Source organism: Notamacropus eugenii, chromosome 1, assembly GCF_028372415.1.
Source record: "Notamacropus eugenii isolate mMacEug1 chromosome 1, mMacEug1.pri_v2, whole genome shotgun sequence".
Taxonomy (NCBI): domain Eukaryota; kingdom Metazoa; phylum Chordata; class Mammalia; order Diprotodontia; family Macropodidae; genus Notamacropus; species Notamacropus eugenii.
This window is the reverse complement of record NC_092872.1, coordinates 464,670,750-464,692,232: the sequence shown is the minus strand read 5'-3', so window position 1 is coordinate 464,692,232 and position 21,483 is coordinate 464,670,750. Positions and strand designations below refer to the sequence as shown.

Below are 21,483 nucleotides of genomic sequence, written 5' to 3'. Positions count from 1 at the left end.
TCGCATCCTGGGCACTTCTTTCCACCTTTCCTGAAGGGGATCCTGGGATATAAATTAAATGGTAACAGAAGTGTCCCTGGCCTGGCTGGATTGGAATATAAACTGAGCCCCAGGAAAAGTTCAGCTTTCTAAAAGCAGGGTAGGAATGTGTGTGTGTGTGTGTGTGTGTGTGTGTGTGTGTGTGTGTGTGTGTGTGTGTGTGTGTGTGTGTGTGTATGTATTTGGGGAAAGGAGAGGAAAGTGTCTTTAGCTCAGATAGCATGGGAGAAAAGCTAGAGGGCCTTCAATTCATTCATTGCTGAGGGCAAGTGACCTCATGTGGTTACCAGAGAAATGTGAAAATAGAGAAGATCCTTGTTTCTAAAAGAAACGAGTCTAGGGACTTCCCTCTTATGGGCCTTTGGCAACACCTTGGTGGAAGGATGAGAGGCCAAAGGTTTGTTGGCTTTTCAAGGCAGAAATTATTTATTTGCCCACTCTTGCCTCTTTTCATTTTATATCCTGAATACCAGCAAGCTTTCACCAAATGAAGGGGAGCTCCTTAATTGAATCACAAACTTGTCCTGTTTGGATTCAGTGGCATCCTTTGAATTCTGAGGTCTGTCCACCACCTCCTGGTCAATTCCTCTCCCTTCTTTGCTAGCCCCTCCTGCATTCAGTCTCTAAGTCCCACCTAAGGCCAAGGAGTCCAAGTCCTCATTGTTTTGCTGCTTTCAGAGGGGACACACAAGGGCTGTATTTTCTTGGTGGGGCATATCCAGTTTGCACACAAATCTGTTTTGCTCAGGGCGTGTGGCACTCAGCAGCCAGGCCTCTGAGCTCTCCATCCTGCGTTACTTGTCAGTACTCCTTTCATTTATGGGCCCTCACTGGGCAGCTAGCTGATAGAGGCTTCTAGTTGGCAGCTGCTTTGCATTAATCATGGGGAGACAGGGCTGCTGGAATGGGGGGGTAGGTAAAGGTAGAAAAAAATAGATTACCCTTATCAGGTGGGAAGAGACCAATCTGTCTTTGGTGGGGTAGGAATAGGGCAAAGTGTGTTGGCTTCAGCTTATGTGTATCTGATTTTGCCTGCCCTGTGCAGCTTCCTTTTAAAAATCTCAGTTGTATCTAACTCTTTGTGACCTCATTTGGGGTTTTCTTAGCAAAGATACTGCCAAGTTTGCCATTTCCTACTCCAGCTTGTTTTACAGATGGGGAAAATGAGGCAAATAGAGTTGAGTGACTTGCCCAGGTTCATTATAACTTATAAGTGTCTGAAGTCAGATTTGAATTCAGGTCTTCCTGACAACAGGGCTAGTACTCTATCCACTATGCCAACTACCTATCACTCATGTTGGAGCCCTTAGCTTCAGCTTATGATATGTGTCTGATTCCGCCTGCCTAGTACAGCTCCCTTTTTAAAATTTATGTGGATTTGACTCTCCGAGAGAGAGGCTCTGAACGACACCTATGACCATAGTTCTCATATTAGAGCTAGAATTCCTTAACAATTTCCCCTGCCTACAGGCAGAGAAACAAGAGCTGGAACAGAGAGGGTACCAGGGTCTTCCTGACTCCAGGCCTGGCACTTTATCCACTCTGCCATCTAGTTGTTTCCCCTCCAAAAAACAAAAGAAAAAAATAAAAAACCAAACCAAGCAAATGAAATCCTAACCTTATATTTATTGATATGTATACACAGGGTTTCCTGATAAAATGTAAGCTTCTTGAGGACAGGGACCCTCCCTCCCTCCCTCCTTCCCTCCCTACCTTCTCTTTGTATCCCCAGCACAATATCTGGCACATGGTAGGTACATAATAAATTCCTGTTGATGGATTGATTCAACACGGCCCAATTGCTTACAGACCTATAAAATGTTAGAAGTGGAGAAGTAGCCTTGAGGTCAGGAGGGAGGGTAATGAAGTGACAAGTTGGAGGGAGGAGAGAGATTTGGGATGATGGGCTCCTCTGATTTTAAAGATGAAGAAACAAGAGATCCAGAAAGATTTAAGAGTAGTGGTAGAGTTTCTCATGGATTTTTTTCCCCTTCACTTTGGGCAGAAGGTAGAACTTTTCTTGGAATTTTCCCAAGGATGTTTAAGAGAATAGTAACCTTTTCCATATGTAGAGGCACTTTTATATATTTTATCCTATTTGAGCCCAATAATAACAGGTGGGGTGGTGCAGGAAGAATACACATTCATTGACTGTGGTGTTAGAGGATCTAGTTTTGAATCTCAATTTTGCTGCTATGATCTTGGGCAGTCACTTCACTACTTGGGCCTCCTGGACCTTCTGGCTCTTTGTTGGATGTTGATAATAGACCTACCTCCTTCACAAGGATTTAGAACTGGAAGGAATTTGAGAGATTGTTAGTTAACTCCTTTATTTTACAGAGAAGGAAACTGAGGCTCAGATAACTTGTCTGTTAGTGGATAGAATGCCAGGCTCAAATACAGAAGACTCATGTTCCTGAGTTCAAATTCAGCCTCAGACACTTAGTAGCTGTATGACCCTGAGCAAGTCACTTCACCATTTGCCTCAGTTTCCTCATCTGTAAAATAAGCTGGAGAAGGAAACAGCAAACTACTCCAGTATCTTTGCCAAGAAAATGCCCAGATGGGGTCACAAAGAGTTGGACATGACGAAGGTCAGTGTAGAGAGAGTGACAGCCTTGGGACTAAAACCCAGGCTTTCTGACTCTAATGTCTGTGCTTTTTTCCCGTCTTTTATCTTCTGGTATGTGAAGATGAAGGATACAAAGTCAGATGGTTTGCTTTTCTTCTCCTTAGGCTGGGCATTTCTATCAGACTTTCAGACTCGGTCTTGCCTTTGGTTGTGTTCCTCCAGGGACTCCAGTGTGTGGCTCTTTCACGTGTACTGGGAAAAGGAATCTAAGGTGCTGCATTGGGTAGGGTGGGCAGTGGGACTGAAGTCTATTCACCCTCTCCATCTATGCAGCGTGTGGAGAAGGCCTGGCCCTGGGTCTAATATCAGAAAAGCCTAAGCCCCCTTCCACAGTTGGGCTGTGCTTCCCAGGTCTCCCAATGTTCCTGCCAACCTCCTTTATGCCCCTTTATTCTGTCCTCCACCCCACCAGCTTCCTTCTCTTCTGTCCCCAGTCTTTGACTCTGCTCCCCCAATCCTCCAATACCCGTCTCTGAACTCCATGCAGTAAGGCTGAAATCCCATTGTATTTTGTTGTCTGCTAGGTCTCCTCCAAAATGGGCACTGTGAGAATCCAACAGCTGGGCAGCTGGGGAGAAGCCCATTCAGGTGGCAGCTGAGGATCATGCTGGGTGGGGAGAGACTGGGGACCTGAGTCTTCTCCTTTCTTCCCTTCTTTCCTTTCCCTTCCCTGCTTCCCCTGATATGGCATTGGAAGGGCATTGCCTGTGTGCAAGGGTGGTGGTGGGGAGACCTTCAGATCCAAAAGCGGGGCATTCTGTATACTCCCTAGGGTACAGTCATGCTGGGGCTCCTGCACCCAGGGTGCTCAGGATGTGACTTCATTATGTTACCTAGTGATCACACATAGAGCCAAGCACATAGAGCAGTTTCATTTGTTACACTTGGTGGCTTTTCCCTTTGGGAGAGAAGGGGAAAAACTGAGGAGAAAGAAGTTAGAGACAGTGGGAGCTTGAAGCAAAGAGAAGGAGAATAGGGCCAATAAGGAGAGAATGATGGGGCAGGGAACAAAGGAGAAAGATGTCAGGGAAAATGTGAGTTGAGAAAAGAAAGCAGAAAAGTATAAGAAAGATGGGTGAAGGGGAAAAAGAAAGAGAAAAACTAGGAGGAACAGGAAAGTGACAAAATGAGACATGGAGGCAGAGAGAAAAGAAGGGTGAGGCAGGGGCAGGGGACAGAGAGTGGGAAAGGATGGAGACAATCCAAGGAGCCAGTAAGGAGAGGTGGAAATATAGGCTAAGGAACAGTGGGCATAGAGCAGGGGCATGAGGGAGAAATAGAAGCAGATTTAAGAAAGAAAGAGAGGGATTGAGGGAAAGAAGATAGAGAAAACTGAGGAAGAAGAGAGGAGGAGAAAAATGGTGAGATTAGAAGAGGGAGAATGAGAGGGACAATAGAGTGATAGATCCCAAAACGGGAAAAACGGAAGTTGAAGATGAATGGAGAAAAGGCAAGAATTTGGTGGAAATAAAAGATCTGATGATGCAACATTATGTTCGAAAATGTAAATTCACAGAAGTCAGGAAATTCAGAATTACGATCCCCACAGCAGCTGTGAATCTGCAGGGGCATACTTGTAGGTGATGGCAGGCACCGGGCACGCAGGGCTGCCACAATATCATTTGAGCATGGGAAGCTGGGTTGGGGAGCTGTAACTTTGCATTTTCTGACATCGGTGGTTAAATTATCAAGCATAAGGTCTCATTAACCTCAGTTTTCACTGTGTACACTATGTCATTCAAGTGCATTGTAAATCTGCCCCGTTTACTTTATGAAGTCTACTGCTGCTGCAAATTTGACAATGTTAATACACAATTCCTTCCCTGCCTCCTCCCCCAGCAAAATGCTGCCCTCACCCCCAAAATGCCTGATTAACAACATCTTTCCCAGTATCAGAGGTGGGGATATAGGAAGGCAGGGTCAAAAGAGAAGCTAGGTTTCATTTTCCATTTAAACTGGAGAACAGTATTTGCTTTGGATTCTGGCTATTTTCTTGTCTTCTCACAAACTAGAGCAGATACTCTGGAATTACTAGTTACAGAAATGAATACTTTGACAACCTGCCATTTTTTCAAATTCAAAGTGTTTTTACTCCTCCTCCCTGACCCCCCAACTCATTGAAACTTGTTCTGTGTTCACAATATAATCATTTTCCAAACACTGATCTAAGTTCCTTGACCTTTGCGACCAAGACTAAGGAGGATTTTACCCCGTTAATTTGGATCTGGCAATTGTCCAATTTTTTGGGTTCTATCAGGCTGAGTTTAAGGTCTGAGATTAACTCATTTTGTAAAAGTCTGTGTTGAGCATCATCGTCTCGTTCCAACTTGGACTTGAAAGAATGAGAGTATTAGTCTAACTGGAACCTTGGGCTCTATCAGGGCCCTTTCTCATAATTCAAGGGAAGCCTTGGCAGGGAGGGAGAGCTGAAGAGAAAGGAAGAGAGTAACAGAAGAAGGAAGGGAGCAATGAAAAAAGAAAGGGAGGAAGGAAAGAAGAAAAGAAGGAGAGGGGGGAGGGAGAGAAGGAGAAGCAAGAGGAAGAGAAAATAAGAGATTGACCCGGAATGGCCAAGAATTCAACTCCATTGAACTCTATAATCCTCTGGCATTTCCACTAACAGAGTTTTTGACTAATTGGCATGTCCTCATTGGGGTGCAGTGGGAAGAGCACTGGTGTAGGATTCAGAAGAGCTTTCTCTACCACTTAGCTGAGTGACCTTGGACAAGCCATTTGACCTGTGTGAGCCCACAATTTCCTCATCTTTAAAATGGGAATAACTCCTGCCTTGTCTATCCCACAGGGTCGTTGTGAGAGACTGATGAGACAATGAGTGTGGAAAGGCTTTGTAAACTTTAAAGTGATTCATAAAGGACTATTTAGTATTTTTATTTATATTGCTATTTCATTCTCATCTCTTTTGAATGGGGTTCATTTAGGAACAGTCTTGGGACAACAGTCTTGCTATATTCATATTTTAGAGTTCTAAAGAACTATTGCAAAGCTTAATAAAATGACTATTTTTGGAATGAAAAATTATTGGGGTATAAATAAACATTATTAATAAGGCATTATTTTACACATTTACAAGGCAGTAAGGGTTGTTTTTCATTATGATGTCTCACTGACACATCCAGGTATCTTTAGTGGCTTCTCAATCATCATTCACAGATGAAATTATCTGTGCTATTTAATGTGCTAAGTATATTTTGTTGGCTACTACCTCTTCAGAAATTGGTAGGGTAACTCTGTGAACCAGAATACTGTACTGGATTAATTAAAATGCCTATCCTACATATCAGTGTTTACATGATAATCTATAATTGAATTACAACAGAACTCTACCATATCAGGTAAGGCAAAAATCACTACACGGCCTCACATATGTAGTGAAGGTAAAACAAGATCCAGACCTGTGATTTCATCCATGTGGGAAACTTCCAGCGTGGGAACTCCCTCCATGGATGCAGACTGGCAATTTGTCTGTAATTTATAGTCCTAGCTGCATGGGGTCAGTGAGAGGATAATGATTTGTATACTCATTGAGGTGGTATATAACAGAAGAAAACTTGAACCCATGCTTTTAATTAATAACATTCAGAAAAATATGCAATATAAAAACATGAGTATTGTTTATTAACATTTATTGTTCAATGTATAAAAACTGCATGTTTATGGCATGAAATTTTGTCCAAGGCAGATGCACACGTTTTGGATTCTCCAAGTGTTTATTGCTCAAAGTTTCAGTCCATTTCTGAAAGTTTCTCCTATAACTGGGTTCTGTGGCATGGTCTACTTCTGGTTATTTGGGCCTTCAAGGGAAATTCTCTGAATGGCTTAAGAACCCTGGACTTGCAGATGTGCTTAAGAGAGAGATCTGTTAAAATGTGCTGGGTGGCAATGCTATATTGCTTTTCCTTCCTAAAGTAGGCTGACTTTTGTTTCTTAACGCAACAAATATACAGTGCCCAACATGTGCTTGGTGCTATGGGAAGAGATCAAAGAAATAGAAGACATAGTCTCTGCCTTCAGAGAGCTTACACATTTTTTTTTTATGGGAACTGTTTTTAGAGTGTTTGGTGAACTGATTTAGGTTTCCTTGCCTCTCCTGTTAAGATAAGAGATGGAAGAAGTAGAAGCAAAGGGTCTGGATTATGCATAAACTCAGGTAAATTTATTGAGGCTTCTCTCCTAGATAGCTGGCCTGTGTGTGAACTGAGAGGGGAAATCCCTAACAAGTATCCTGGGGTGGCCAGTTTTCAGCAAGGTTCTGGACTAAAGACAAGATGGTAGACCAGATGACTTGTCAAGGTTCCTTCTAGTTTCCAGATTTCATGACAATGTATTTCTGTATGACATGGCCATCTGAGCAGTGAGCTAGTTCGTTATACCTCCTATCAGCAAAGTCATCTCCCTTTCAAGTTGAAATAAGGCTGTACAAGAGAGACAGAAAAAAGAGATGAATTTTTCCCACTTTGCAACTGGTAAGTTTAGTTAGTGCTATACTGAAGACCAAGAGAATTCTGGCCTGGGACATTAGGCACCCTCTTGGTTTAACTTTCACCTGAATTAATGATATGGTTTGGTATAGCAGATATTGAAAAAAAAAAAAAACTTCGTTGCTAGTGTGTGCTCAGCTCAGATGTATTTTAATTAACAAGAGCATTTGCCTGAAAATGAGCAGCAGCCGCTAGCTAAGTCTGCCACAGCAGTTTCTCTCCCTTCTAATCCATGCCCAATGGGCCTAATCCTCTATTGATGACATCATACAGGAGTGCTAGGGCAGCTGCTTAGGTCATTGCCATTGGGAGGGAATTTCAGGGAGGATAAACTGCAGCAATCCAATGAATTCCATGGAAACCCAGACACCTATGTTGTTGTCTCTTTGGCAATACTGTAACACAACTGAAAGGACTGGATTTTGACTGGGTGGGAAGGAAGACAGATGGGCTGCTTTTTGGACCTAGCTGAAAGAGAGCAGAAGTAGTTTGGAATACTTGAACTTACTTGGACTTTCTCTAGTTTAGGAGTGAGCTTGCCCTGAATGCAGGAGATTAAAAGCAACTTGACCTCTGGTTTATCCTGAAGAATGGATGTCTGTCAAAAATGAAAACCCTTTCTGCAAATCTAGATTGTCACTAGCTAATGATGATGAAAATAATTAACAAACATCTACTTCCTGTATATGCCAGGAATTGTGCTTTGATCTGGAGTTACAAAGAAAAAGCAAAAACTGTCCTTGCCTTCAGAGAGCTTATATTTTTAAAATAGAGAGACAGCATATACATGCACAATTAAAATTCTTTTCCTTTATATAGCTTTTTCTCCTTTTCAAAGTTTGTTCATATACATATGTTATTTCACCTCATCACTCCTACTGGTCATTTGGGTCAGTTTCTGAATGCTTTTCTCCATGACCAGCCAGAGTAACAATGAAAGATTTAAGAGGTTGTTTGGAAGAATTCAGGGAAAAGCTAAATTTAAGACTTACCTCATCCAAACAAGGGAGGTTGTGTTGGGTCCACGAACAAACAGGGTCACCCACTGCTGCTCCTTCTGAGCTCCCCTTACCTCCCTTCTTTCCCCAGTCTCCCTCAACTATTCCCCAGGCTCTTCTGGTGCTATTCTGAATCCATTGATTTGTGGGTCACCTGAAATTTTAATTCTTCTAAAACTGTGGTCTTCCATGATTTCTAGCCATATGAGAGAATATTGGTATTAAGAGGTGGACTTTTGTGGTATGAGCAGTTTGAGACTATTGAAAATTCTGTAGTTAAATTCAATGGATTTTTATTGTCTATTATATGAAGCTTCTCAAATGCACTTTAATCTATTCAATTCTGGGTCTGTTCACCTATAGGACTTATTTGATATATAGGAGATAGGAATTGTACCTATGATTTTATTGATGTTGGAGTAACAGTTAAGGATACTTCCCTACAATTTATAGTCTTAAAGAACTGTTTAGAATTTTTTGAGCTTTCCCAAGGTCACATAGCCACGATTTGGTAAAAGCAGGACTTGAACTCAGGACTTGAACTTCTGGGCACGAATAATACTGTATCCCCCATTCCACAGATGTATACATAGCACCTGAGTCAAGCCCCCTAAACATATACATACACACACATATATACACGTCTGTGTCTCTATAGAACATATGATTAAATATTGATTATATAATTAATCATGTTTTATTATACAATATGTAATTATTATATATATGTATTCATACACAACTCATAAAATATGTGTACATAATATGTGTGGACACATAGACATGAAAAGTACACACTGTATGTGTCTTGGCCTGTGACATGTGTCTATGAATATGTTTTATATACTCACACATACACACACCCATACTAATTCAGTGGTCTTTCTATCCAGCTGGATCTGGACAATTTGCTTATTTCATCCACTTTATTTTTTAATGTGGATGTTAGGCCAATGTTTTTGTAGAATTATGATTTTAACGAGGAGTTTTTATAGTATGTTGGGGCTCAGTGTGATCTGCATAATGCCATCTGAGAAAAGACTGTAAGATATATGAAATAAGAATACAGGTGAGTGCTAGATTGGATGGTTAGGACTGTGTGATAGGAATTCAGGCAAAGGCACATTTCTTGTCCATTTGAGTACTCAGTGAAGGTTTTCTGGAAAAGTTGAGGTGTAAGCAAGGTCTTTGAAGGATGGGAAAAATTTGGATAGCCATAAGGAATGGGGAGATAATTCCAGGGACCGGTGAAACAGCATGGAGTATGGAATGAGTATAGTGAGTACTGAACACAATATGGAAACTAGTTTGGAGGCAGAGGGCATCTGCTGGGGGTGTAGTGACAGATCATTAGACCATAAGATTCAGATTTGAATGACTCCTGAGAGATCATCTTGTCCAATGCCTTCATTTTACAAATGGGGAAATTGAGATCCAGTGAGATTAAGTGACTTACCTAACAATATAGAGCGAAGATGAGATTTAACCCTGGGTCAGCTCATTCATTACAAAGTCATTGTGCTTTTTACTCTCCCACAGTGCATCTTGATAAAACTGGGTAGACAAGAGGGTGCATTCAGATTGTAGAGGGTTACCAGGGTAAAAAAATATTACAGTCTGGGGCTTGTCCCCCCTTCCTTTCCTTGACTCTGTTGCCAGGTATCTGAGTTAGGTGTCCAGGTCGGCCTTTCAAGGTAACTTGAGTTTGGGGGAGGAAGGGACCAGGACAGAAGAACAGGGTTTTAGGAACGCTAGATCTTTCTGAGCTGACTTTGGGTTTTCAGCTTCAGACAGAGGTGAGCAGGGCCTGAGCAATCAGATGATAACCAATCCCACGCTAAATTCAAGGTACAAAAATAACACTCTTGCCCTATGAATTTGTATCCTAGGAGCATGTTGGCAAGTAAGTAAGTATGGAGCATGGTATAGTAGAGAAAGATCACTTAGCCTTGGAGTCTGAGGACTTGGGTTCGAGTTCCACCTCTGACATAAACTACTAGTATGACCTTGGATCGACTTCCTTGGGCCTCACTCAGTTATCTACAAAAGGAGGACAGCTTCTGAGGACCCTACCAACTCCAAAATCTATAATCCTCTATGATATAATAATTTGAAGGCAGGAGAGCTCACTAACAACCAAGGAATTACAGGAAAAAGCTTCCTTTACAGTGAAATCTAGCCTTTGAAAAAAGCTGGAGACACAAGGTGAGCTGGGGCAGTGCCTTTTCATTGGCCAGTATAGGCTTCCTAATCTGTGGCAGGAGGGTCAGGGTGAGGACTCAGGGCAAGGAGCCGGCAGATTGTGTTGGTAAAACTGTCTAGAGAGCAAAACCCCAAACAAAGCAAAAACCTTAGAGAACTGATGGATGTGGAGAAGTTGCTTAGCCTTAAAGAAAAGTTTTCTTTCTTTTTTTTTCTCTCCCCCCCACCCCCCAAGCCTGATGATGTTTCAGTATAATTGGGTTGCCCAAGAAAGGAACCTGTTTTAATTTTTAATTAGAAATCAGAGGAGTAAAAGAGTTAGAATGTGCTTCAGCTGGGGCTTTTGCTCAATGCTGGAATTCTCCTTAATAAGCTGAAACATTCCAGGGCTGCCTCCGTTAGCGGCTGGGCGCAGTGGCTTTACTCAGGGGGTAGACATCTTAATGCTCATGTAATTATCATGTAATTATTTTGTAATGGGGCACCAGAATTTTGCATATATGGCATTCTTTCTTGAAAGTTGGGGGAAAAATACTCCACTGATAAAAATAAGTTTGTGCCGGCCAAGACAGAAACTGAGGCCGTTTAGCTGTGTGGCTTTTTATTCTTTTAAAGACCCCTGGCTGTTGCTGGCTTCTCCACCGGGTCGGGCAGGTTGTTGGGAGGAAACCTAGGTAAAAAAGGGATTACCTGAGTCCGTTTCTACCTGGCTGGGGGCTGCTTAGCTTATTTGTTGTAGGTAAAGGGATCTGTTCAGACTGTGTCAGGTGGGGGGGGGGGGGGTAATGACCTGGTTGGAAGAAGTGCTGCAAGCGGCCCCCTCGCTGCCCGGGGGGTGCCCCCACTGAGGAGGTGGGGCAACCCTGGGAGAATGCGGCCGGGGGCGGCTCTGTGTTTCTAGCGCTTTTTCTCCCCGGTGTGTGAGAGCAGGTGCTGGGAGTTCAAGGCCAGGGCCCCCTCCTCGCCAGTGAGTGTTTTCTGCGTCCGCGTGGACGTGTGTCTGTGTGTCTGTGTGTCTGTGTGTCCTGGTGTCTGTTTGTGGTTTGGGGCCGTGAAAACCTTCATGGACCTCGCGTCTTTGGCAGATGGAGTTTCCATCGATAATAGGTTAACGTAACAAACGGCATCTGATTGAACTTATAACGAAGGGTCCCCTTCGCCTAAACTCTTCAGCTCTGGGTGATTTCCTTGCCCTCCCTCGTTAGCCCACCCCCTGGCAGGTAGGTAGAGGCAGCCCCCGAAGCCGCGTTAGCCGGGCTGCACACGCACGTGCTAGTTTCCCGGCAGAGGGGGAGGCACCTAGTTAGCGGATTGATGTGTGCCTGGGCGGGCAGCGCCGGGCAGGACTGCCAGCCCGGGCTCCGCGGCCCCGAGGCGAAGCCCCCGCCCCGCCTCCCCTCCCGATGTCAGGGGGACGGACACAAAGCAGGCTGCTCCGCTACCTGGGCTGGCAGCACCAGCTAAGGAGGAAAGCTTGGCTTTTTTTGGTTTTCTATTTTTTGGAGGTGCGTAAGCTTCTGTGGACGGATCACCGTTCCTCCGTATAGGCCACTACCTAATCAGCTTGCTAATTAAGAAAATTCGAGTGCCCCTCCTTTTATTTTTATTTTTCCCCCATCAGACATCTCCTCTGAGATATTGTTATCTGAGTGTTTCTGGCTTGGCTTCATAAAGGAACTGAAATTTACTCATTTGGGGTGGTTCCTTTTTTTTTTTTAATTTAATGCCCTGAAGATGCCATCTAATTCGAACCACACTGGCGGTTTTTTTTTCCAAAGCCCACCAAAAAAGGATGCTTGAACAATTCCACCCAAAGCTGGCAGCGACAGTGAGCAGCAGGCACTTTATCTTTCTGCGGTGGGTGTTGTAAAACTACCCTGTAATTAAGAATATTCCCTTTTTGGGTGGAGGATGCCTTGTTGTGTGTACTTTATACTTTTAAAGAGAGGCTTTTACCTCACCGACTTCTCACAGCCGTTTGAGAAAAGTCGTATTTTATGGATTTGGTAACTAAAATTCAGAGACCCAAGGTCACATGAGGAATCAGTGGCTTATCTAATAATAATGTTATTATTATATATAATCATATAAAATATTTTTTATATAGCACTTCAAGGTTTGCAAAGTGCTTTCCACTTAACTCAACCGATTCTCACAACACATTCAGGAGGTAGGTACTACGCTTGTCATTTTACAGATGATAAAATGGAGGCTGAGACAGGTGAAGTGATTTGCTCGGGTATACACCTTAAGGGGCTGAGGCTGGAATTTGAACTCAGGTCTTTTTGTCTCCTGGTCAAGCACTATATCTACCACGCCATCTAGTGGCTCTAGACCAGACCCCAGGTCTCTCATTCCTAGGACAATGATGTTTTTATTAATCAGCTTGTGTGGGCTTTCTATCCAGGGCAAGATGTCTTTGGGGACCAGCTTAACTTCTTTCCAGTTCTGGTCCCAGAATCCTGTACCCGTTCTGTGACGGAAACATGTTTTTCTGATAGCCTTGGGTTTTCTCTCTATTGTAGACTGGAACCCATTTAAGTCAAAAGCTCCTATTCTGTGTAAGGCATAGAAAACCCAGCAACCAGAACTGCAGAGTGTTTCTGGCCTCTTGGCTGTATCATTTGGAATTAGAGACTTGAGTTAGTTTGCTTTCTGCCAAGGCCCTAGTTTCACAAGCCATCCAAGGCATATCTGGAACTGAATCTGATATGGTCAGGATCTTCTATCTTGACAGAGAGAAAACTAATTGAGTTTCTGATTATTTTCCACTTTGGCCCCCTGACTTCTCACCCAGAGGATCATTGGAGTGAAAAAGTCAAGGACACAATTCCTTAAATCTTTGGGAGAATCTGAGCCCATTCCTTTAAAACTGGAACCAACTTCTGCTGCCAGGAAGGATAGTGGCTTGGAGGCATTGAGCCATCTTATTAGAAAGCCTAATTTCCCTTGAAAAATCCATTAAAGCAGTTTCCTTCTCCCCAGCTGTTGTTTGGTCCTCCTCTACTTCTCTGATCAGGATTTGGCCTGTTGGCCACAGCATTCTCCACTGCTGGACTCACCCGTTCAGGTCAGGAACTTGGCCCTGCTTTGTCGCATCATGAATCTGTTCTCTCTCTTCTTTTCTTGTATCTGCTCTTTTGTCTTCCCTGAATTCCCTTCTCAGCCCCTGTTGACTTCAGCTCGTAACTACCTGATCAGCTTTCTTCTCCAAGTTCCATAGGTGCCAGCCACCACCGTTCACTCTTTGAATCCTGGCTCTTTTTCCTGGACTGCACCATGGATTATTGACGCTGATGGACTATTCTTACATGATCTGACTCAGTAGGTCAGTTCCCAATATTCCCCTTCTCTCACTGAGCTAGGCCAATTCAGCTCACTCTGGGCCCTCTCTCTTAACAGAACTGGGCTCTTGTGATGAGAGACACTATTTTGGATTGTGCAGCTTGGTGCTGACTTCCATTCTGCACTCAACTGGGGACCTCCGGGCAAGCCGGCACTTACTTGGCTCATCCATTTCATCCTAGTTGTAGTCGTTGTTTTTTGAGACTCTGTCTGGAATGATTAATAAGCCTTAATCCTTGGCTGTGCAAGGACTGGACTCTTCCCTGCCTTCTCTCTGTGTCCTACTTCTAGAGACTTTGTGGCTATCCAAATTCTGGTCTCCCTCTCCCTCTGACTTGGCCTTTCGTTACTAATTAGTTCCATGGTGAATCTAGGTGGATGAAGAAATGGTCAGTCCCAAGTGAGTTTTATTCTTTGGTTGCTTACCCTGGTCCAAGATAAGGCTGTGGGAAAATGAAGGTTTTTGAACAGTCTCTTCACCCAGCTCCAGCTGGCCTCATGACCAGACTGTATCAAGAGCTAGTTGCAAAATTCCAGCCGTCTTTCCCCTGCCACCCAGATTGCTGCTGGGCTGCCTCCCATAGCCAGCGGATGGATGCTCAGAGATTGTAGTCTGAGGTTAATATTAGCCTCTGGGAAACTTCTTTAGGAAAATAAACCTCTTGTCTTTGAAAATGCAAAAAGCAACACCCCCTTCCCAAACATAACTGATTAGAATCCACTGAACTGTCCACCAAGAAGTATTGGTAATCAGGAATTTGTTTAATGGTGATGTTCTATCCTTAAATGATATGGTGTGAATTTGGGGGAAGTTCTGCTCTGTTCCATTTTCCACTTAATAACCCAGTATCCTAGAATCATAGGCTCATTTGTAAAAAAGAGAGAGCCTTGAAGATCTCAAAAAGTCTCTTATTGCTCTAAATCTATGATCTTAGTATAGATAGAATGGTGGTGAGGTTGAGGGACCTTTAAAGACAATCTAGCAGTATATAGTCATGTTTACATATGGCAGACCTGGGGCCACAAGAGGGAAAGTATCTTGTTTATTGTGAGTTAGTGGCAGAATCAGAATTAGAATCCAGGTCTCCTGACTCTCAATTCATTGTTTTTTCCACTGCTTTTGGGACAGCCTTTCCCATCCATCCTCCCAATGTTAAACCTTAACATTGTTTAGTTAACAGTTATCTGGCTAGAAAAAGAAATGAGACAAAAAGAAAAGGAAGACCAGAAAGAATCTCAGACAAGCAGGACAGCTTTGAAAGTTACATGTTGAATTTATTACATTTATTATATACTTATTATATTTATACATATATTTATACTTATTATATTATACTTAAAAAGAAAGGAGAACAAGCCATTCCAAGATTTGCAGTTTCATATACCATCTTCTCTTTTTCTACAGTGTATATAAAAATACTAATTTTATTTGGTGTTTGGCTAAATTCAGAATGAAAAGGAAATAAAGTGGAAAAAAAATCTAGGTGAGAACCATTTTCTCAAGTCACAAACCAGAGCCTTGGATTTCATCCTCTTTCCTGCACTCAGAGGGAGCCCTAGTAGATACTGATCCATCTATTACCTTCTTCACATGTATTTGGCCAGCCTGACCATGTGTGCTGGATGTAAAGAGAGAAGGCCACAGACCAGGCGTGCCCTGAAAGGGGATCCAGAAATAAATGGGACACAGCCAGCATTTGCCATCAGCTTATGAGAGTGAAGGCCCAGACAATGAGTCTGTTGAAAACCTGTGTGCTTATCACAATTTGTGGATGTTCACTGGGAATGAAAGAGGGATTGCTTCCTCCTGACTGAGAGAGAACTAGAGGGAAGCAGCTAGGGTGTTGGGACCCACCGAATGATGGTGGGGTCAGGGAGGAGGAGGAGGATACCTAAGTCCTACCAGACAGCTTTTGGAATTGGTTCTAGAACTTATTCTGTTACAGGAGCGGGATCCCTGCAGAGTATTCATTGGAAGAGCTAGTGCAGGGAACTGTGTGTTTGGCACAAGAACAGAGAGTCTTGGATTCTAGATATAGGCCTAATTTGTTTCCAGGTAGCAGTGCTAAGATTGTTACTCACTACCTGTGTGACCTATAACTTCTTTGGGTCTGTTGGCTGTCTAAAAGTTTGTTGGACTTGGTGAGCTCTGAGGTTCTTTCTAGTGATATATCTATGCTCTCATGAATCTCAGCAACAGAAAACATCAGCCCCAATGGATTTGGCTGGTGACTAATTGTGGAACTATCACAAAGTTCACTTAATAATGATGAGAATAGTAACTCACTTTAATTGCCAGATTTATCCAGGACCTCTCTTATAATAATCCTGGATGGTTTATTATGTTTGTATTATTATTCTTATACTTGTAATGGGGGATATGTCAGAAACCTATATGTCAGGAATGAGGACCACCTTATTTTGGATGGTTGGTACCTTTTCAGTGCATCCTAGTCAACAGCCTGTCTCTTCATCAAACTGGTAAGCAGACCAAAATCAGTTGTATTATATCTGTCCATGCTGAAATCGTGGCGTTAGGGCTCTTCCATTACTAACCATCATGACTTCTGGAAGCAGGCTCCTCACCTTCTTTTTCTATGTGGGCTTCTTCCCCCTTCCTTTTATATTCCCATTTTATAGGCGTAGAAAGGGGAAGTGACTGACCCAAGGTCACATTGCCAGTTAAATATCAGTGCCAACATTTATACCTAGGTCTGCTAACTCCACATCCAGTTCCTTCTGGGCCTCAATTTCCTAATCTCTGGCATGGGAATAATAGTCCCTTCTCTGAGTAAAACAGATTGTCAGAATTGTTGTGATCATCAAATGAAGTAATTTATGCAAAGTATTTTGCAAACCTTAAGGTGCTTTATAAATACCAGCTATTAGCATCATTATCTTCCTCTTCTTTTGTGGATAGGGTTCAGAGAAATGTGGTACCATGATATTATTCTCTTGTACCATATTTACTTTTCTATGGACTGTTGAATAGGTGGGGCAAATAACTTCTTTTTTGCAGTTAAAGAATGTTCAGTTCATCCTTTGTAGGATCAAGGAAGATATCTTTTGAATAATTCCAGTAGTAGAGACCATACCGGGGATCCTGTTCTCCCATAATGATAAGAGCTCCCATTTATATAGCATTTGCAATGTGCCAGGCACTATCTGAAGCACTTTCTAATTCTTATCTCATTAGAACTTTACAAGAACCCTGGCAGGTGGGTGCTATTATTATTCCCATTATACAGATGAGGAAACTGAGGCAACCAGGTTAAATGACTTGCTTCTACAGTCATACAGCTGCTAAGTATCTTGAGGCTGGATTTGAACTCATGTCTTCCTGACTGTAGACCCATCACCCTATCCACTGGGCCATCTAACTGTCACATGATTTTGATTTCCTTTGCATTGTCTGTAGTGGTTGTTATCATTACCTTATAGCATTGTAATTAGGGTTCAGATGAGATGGTACATGTGAGAGAACACTTTCAACAAGCATAAAAGTTTATATGGGTGCCAGATGGTATTGCCAGGCGTTTGTATGTTTGACTGGGGAGAATCCTGGGGAGAGGGGAGCAGCCTCCTGCTGCTGCTTTTAATATTAACCAGCTTCACTCTCTAGGTAGATTTTTCTTCCTGATGGCTTGGAGACCTAGTTCAGTGATTCTAGAGGGAAACAAAGTACTTGTGGGAATGTATATCTATCCTATACACCATCTAGGTAGAGATTGGAACAAATCATGAGTTTCTTTATGGGCAAAGCATGGTGTCATAGTGGAGAGGGAGCCAGCGTCAGAGTCGGGAGGACCTAGGTCTCTGACATATACTGACTTTGTGACCCTAAGAAAGCTACTTGCTCTCTGTGCCCCAGGCAACTCTCTACATCCCTCAGTTGTAGAGTATTATTCAATCCGCTTTGATAGCCAAACATTTTTAAAGCACCCTCATTGCTTGGGACACAGTGAAAGCAAAAGACAGTCCCTGTTCTCAAGGAGCTGACTGTCTAAGGAGGGGAGGGGGCATACAACGGAGCATGCAAAAACATCCATACACACTAGATACATACAAGATAGAGTGGAAATATTAGAGGGAATTTACTAGCATTGAAGGGAATGTAGAAGGTAGGATTTTTGGCTGCGGTTTGAAGGAAGTTAGGGAAGCCCGGTGATAGAAATGAGGAGAGAGGTTGGGAGTTGCTTCGATGGATTAAAAAAAAATCACAGGTTTAAACCAACAAGTTAATATAGGATATTCTTAAAGTCTTAGTGTTATTTGAAGTTTTAATAGCTTAAAAACATTTTGAACATATATGTAACCCATCAAATATTATCACTCACTTTGGACTCTCACAGATTCAGTTCAGATTTGGGGGCTTTTAATAATCATTTACCTATCATGGTCCTCTTGGTGTCTACACAGATAGAAAAGTGAGAACTTCTGAAGTTAATTCAGGTCCAATGGGAAGGACGATATGAAGCAGTGAAAAGAGAGATCAGTTACTAAACTTCTTGTAATAGACGATATTTCATTCCTTCTCTTTGTACCCCCCAGTGCCTAGTATGGTGCCTTATACACGAGAGATCCTTAGTAAATATCTGTTGATCAGCTGATTACTACCTGTGTAACTTTGGGAAAGTCAATTGTTCTCTTTGGAGGGGAGGCATAGTGGTTGGTAGGCTTGAACTGGAATAAGTTGGCAGAAATAGGTAAGGAAAGAAGGATGCTTTTGTATTTTGTTTTCTCTGTCCTTGCCAAGAAGATGGCGTTTTGATGGAGGCTTGTTTTAGAGCTTTGTGACCACAAGCTGTTATCAGCAGATAAGCAGGGGACAGCAGATCCCAGTGAGAATGGTTTCCAGGCAGCAGTGCCAAGACTGTATTACTTACTACCTATGTGACCTTGGACAAGTCACTCTTTGAGCCCCTTGGGTAGGGAATAAGGGAAAGGAATAAACATTTTTATAGCCCCTTAGATGTGCCAAGCACCATGCTAAATATTTTACAAATATTGTTTCTTTGGATGCTTGTGTGGTAGGTGCTATTTTCCCTACTGAGTTGAGTAAAGTAAGGCAAACTGACTTTCCTAGGGTCACATAGCTAGTAAGTGTCTGGGGCTAGATTTGAACTCGGGTCTTCCTGATTCCAGGCTCAGTGCTCTATCCACTGTACCACCTAGCTGCCTCCAGAGACCAAAATGAAGGGTTGGATTGGATGAGCTCTGAGGTTCTTTCCAATTCTAGATCAATGATCATGTTGTTCACTTGTGTCTGGCTTTTCTTGACTCCATTTGGAATTTTCTTGGCAAAGATACTGGAGTTGTTTGCCATTTCCTTCTCCAGCTAATTTTCTAGATGAGGAAACTGAGGCAAATGGGGTTAAGTGACTTTTACCCAGGAATACACAAATAAGAAAGTGTCTGAAGCTGGATTTGAACTCAGGTCTTCCTCACTCCAGCCCTGGCATGCCATCCGCTGCTTCACCTAGCTGTCCCTTATGATCTCAAGCAACATAAAATATCAGCCACAGTCTGAAGTGTGTGCTTCCTGTATTTGTTCTTCCTTTCCAGCTTGGAGGATCTTAGCAAATGAACTCTTTCAAAAGACTTCTGCTACAAAGGGGTGTGGACTGGGTAATGTTTCTCTGTAGCCAGAGTGACGCTAGTCTTAGGGTCAGAGAATCAAACTTTGAGCTTGAAGGAACCTTAGAGGTATTCTAATCTGTCTCCTTAGTTCTACCTGCGAGGTTTGGGGGTCCAAGAGACATGAAGTGCCTTCCCTCAAGGTACATGAGGAGTTAGTAGCAGGCAGTCTTTGCACTGATACCTGAAAATTGCGCTTACTGGCATGGGCTTTCCCCTCCTCATCTGCTGAGAAAGCTCCTCGCTAGATCAGTTGTGGCCATCTCCATGTCCGTCTCTTCTTGGTTCTGCTTATAATCACAGACTCTGGCAACAACTTCTCACTTTTATCTTTTTAGCAATGGAGCCCTTCCCCAAACAGACACCCCTTCTTCCCTTACTGTTCAAGCTAACATTTTTATTTTATTTTTCTGGTGCAAACCTGTGATTTCATTGCTATAGGGAATTCCTGGTGAGGAAATTTTCTCTACCAACATAAGTTGGCACCTGATGCACCTTATAGCCTTAAGAGTTGCTTAGGGAGCTGAGAACCTTTGCAGGGTCACATAGCTGGTATGTGTCAGAGAGAGAGTTTGAATCCAGAGGTTCAAGACTTTGAAGGCCTATCCTCCTCTCACTATACCTGGCACCCTGTCTTCACTCAGCTGATTTCCCATGCTACTTCTTATCCCCTTCCCACCCCTCCCTACTGTCCCAATGCATGGCCAGATTCTTTTCCTTTCAATCTTTAAGGAATGGTGAGAAGGTGAGGCTGGCCTCACATCTTGAAGAGCTGCTCTCTATTCATATTTAGTTTCTAGATATATGCTTTGATACTTCCGGAAGTCTGTGATCCATTCACTGGGGTGAATACTCCCTATATCCACACATATTTCCACCTTTCCATAAATCATTTTCGTATTCCAGTACCTTTTCTACTACAGTAAACTCCAAAGGCTACCTTTAACTTTGTTGTGAAGTAAAAACTCTTTTGTTTGATGTTTACAATTACAACTTGGCACTTTTGCTCTTTGTTTCCCATTACCTGGAACACAGTAACTTTTTAAGGACGTATATTTATGGATTGATTGATTGATTGACAGAGAATTGCTTTGGCAAAAAAAGTTTCATTACCTTGTGGTCAGTCTTCTGGTGATGAACCTCTTAGAACCTAGGATAGTCCTGGGATAAGAGATTGATCCAAAATCTACTTCTGGGACTCAACTGAAGCCCTTTCCAGCTCTATAGGACCCAGTGGAACTTGTAGCATACCAGTATAGTTAAACACTTCCCTTTGAGAAGTCAGAATCCTTTCCACACACCACCAAAGCATTTGAAAAGGATTTCAGTGGATGACAGATGTTCATGTATATTCTGTGCTCCTAGTTAGCAGGACATTTTTTTTTCAGCCTTATAAATAGTTTATACTTTTCCAAGTTTTTCTTTCTTCATCTTGAAAGAGGCATTTGAATAGCAGCATTTTATGTGTCTGGCAGAAACCTTATACTTTGAGAAATGAAGAGGATCCTAGGAGAAGCTTTAATACTGTGGGGACTTTCTGCATCATGCCAATAGACAGATACATTACTGATAACTGGAAGATTACTTAAATGATATAATGTATGAAGAGAGCTTTGCAAGTTTTAAAATACCATGTAAATGATAGTCTTGTGGATTTAACATGATGTGGAGTTAAAAGAACTGACCTTGAGCCAGACTATGCCACTTCCTGGAAGGACATCTTGAATCCCTGTTTCCTTCTCTGGATTATGTTGGTAACAATGGTTATATGAGAGGCAACATGGTGTAGGGGAAGAGAGCTTGGTTTGGAATCAGAAAGACATGGATTCAAATCCCACCTTTTTAAAAAAAAATTATTTGTTTTCAGTTTTCTACAGTCACTTCTATATATCTTAGATTTTTTTACCCCTGTCTTTCCCTTCCCTCCCCGAGATGACATTCAGTATTATATAGGTTCTACACATACATTCTTATTAAATACATTTTCACCTTAGTCATGTTGCATAGAAGAATTAAAATGAACGGGAGAAATCATAAAACAAAACATAACACAAGACAAAAATGGTCTGCTTCATTCTGTGATCCAGTTCCATAGTTCTTTCTCTGGATGTGGAAGGCACTTTGCCTCAAG

At 42.4% G+C, this 21,483-nt stretch overlaps 1 protein-coding gene across 4 annotated transcripts in view; it reads left to right on the top strand.

Moving 5' to 3' along the window:
• The window catches only part of ZNF423 (zinc finger protein 423), a 417,541-nt gene that overhangs the window by 194,781 nt on the left and 201,277 nt on the right, over positions 1 to 21,483 (top strand). The gene's annotated exons all lie outside the window — the stretch shown is intronic.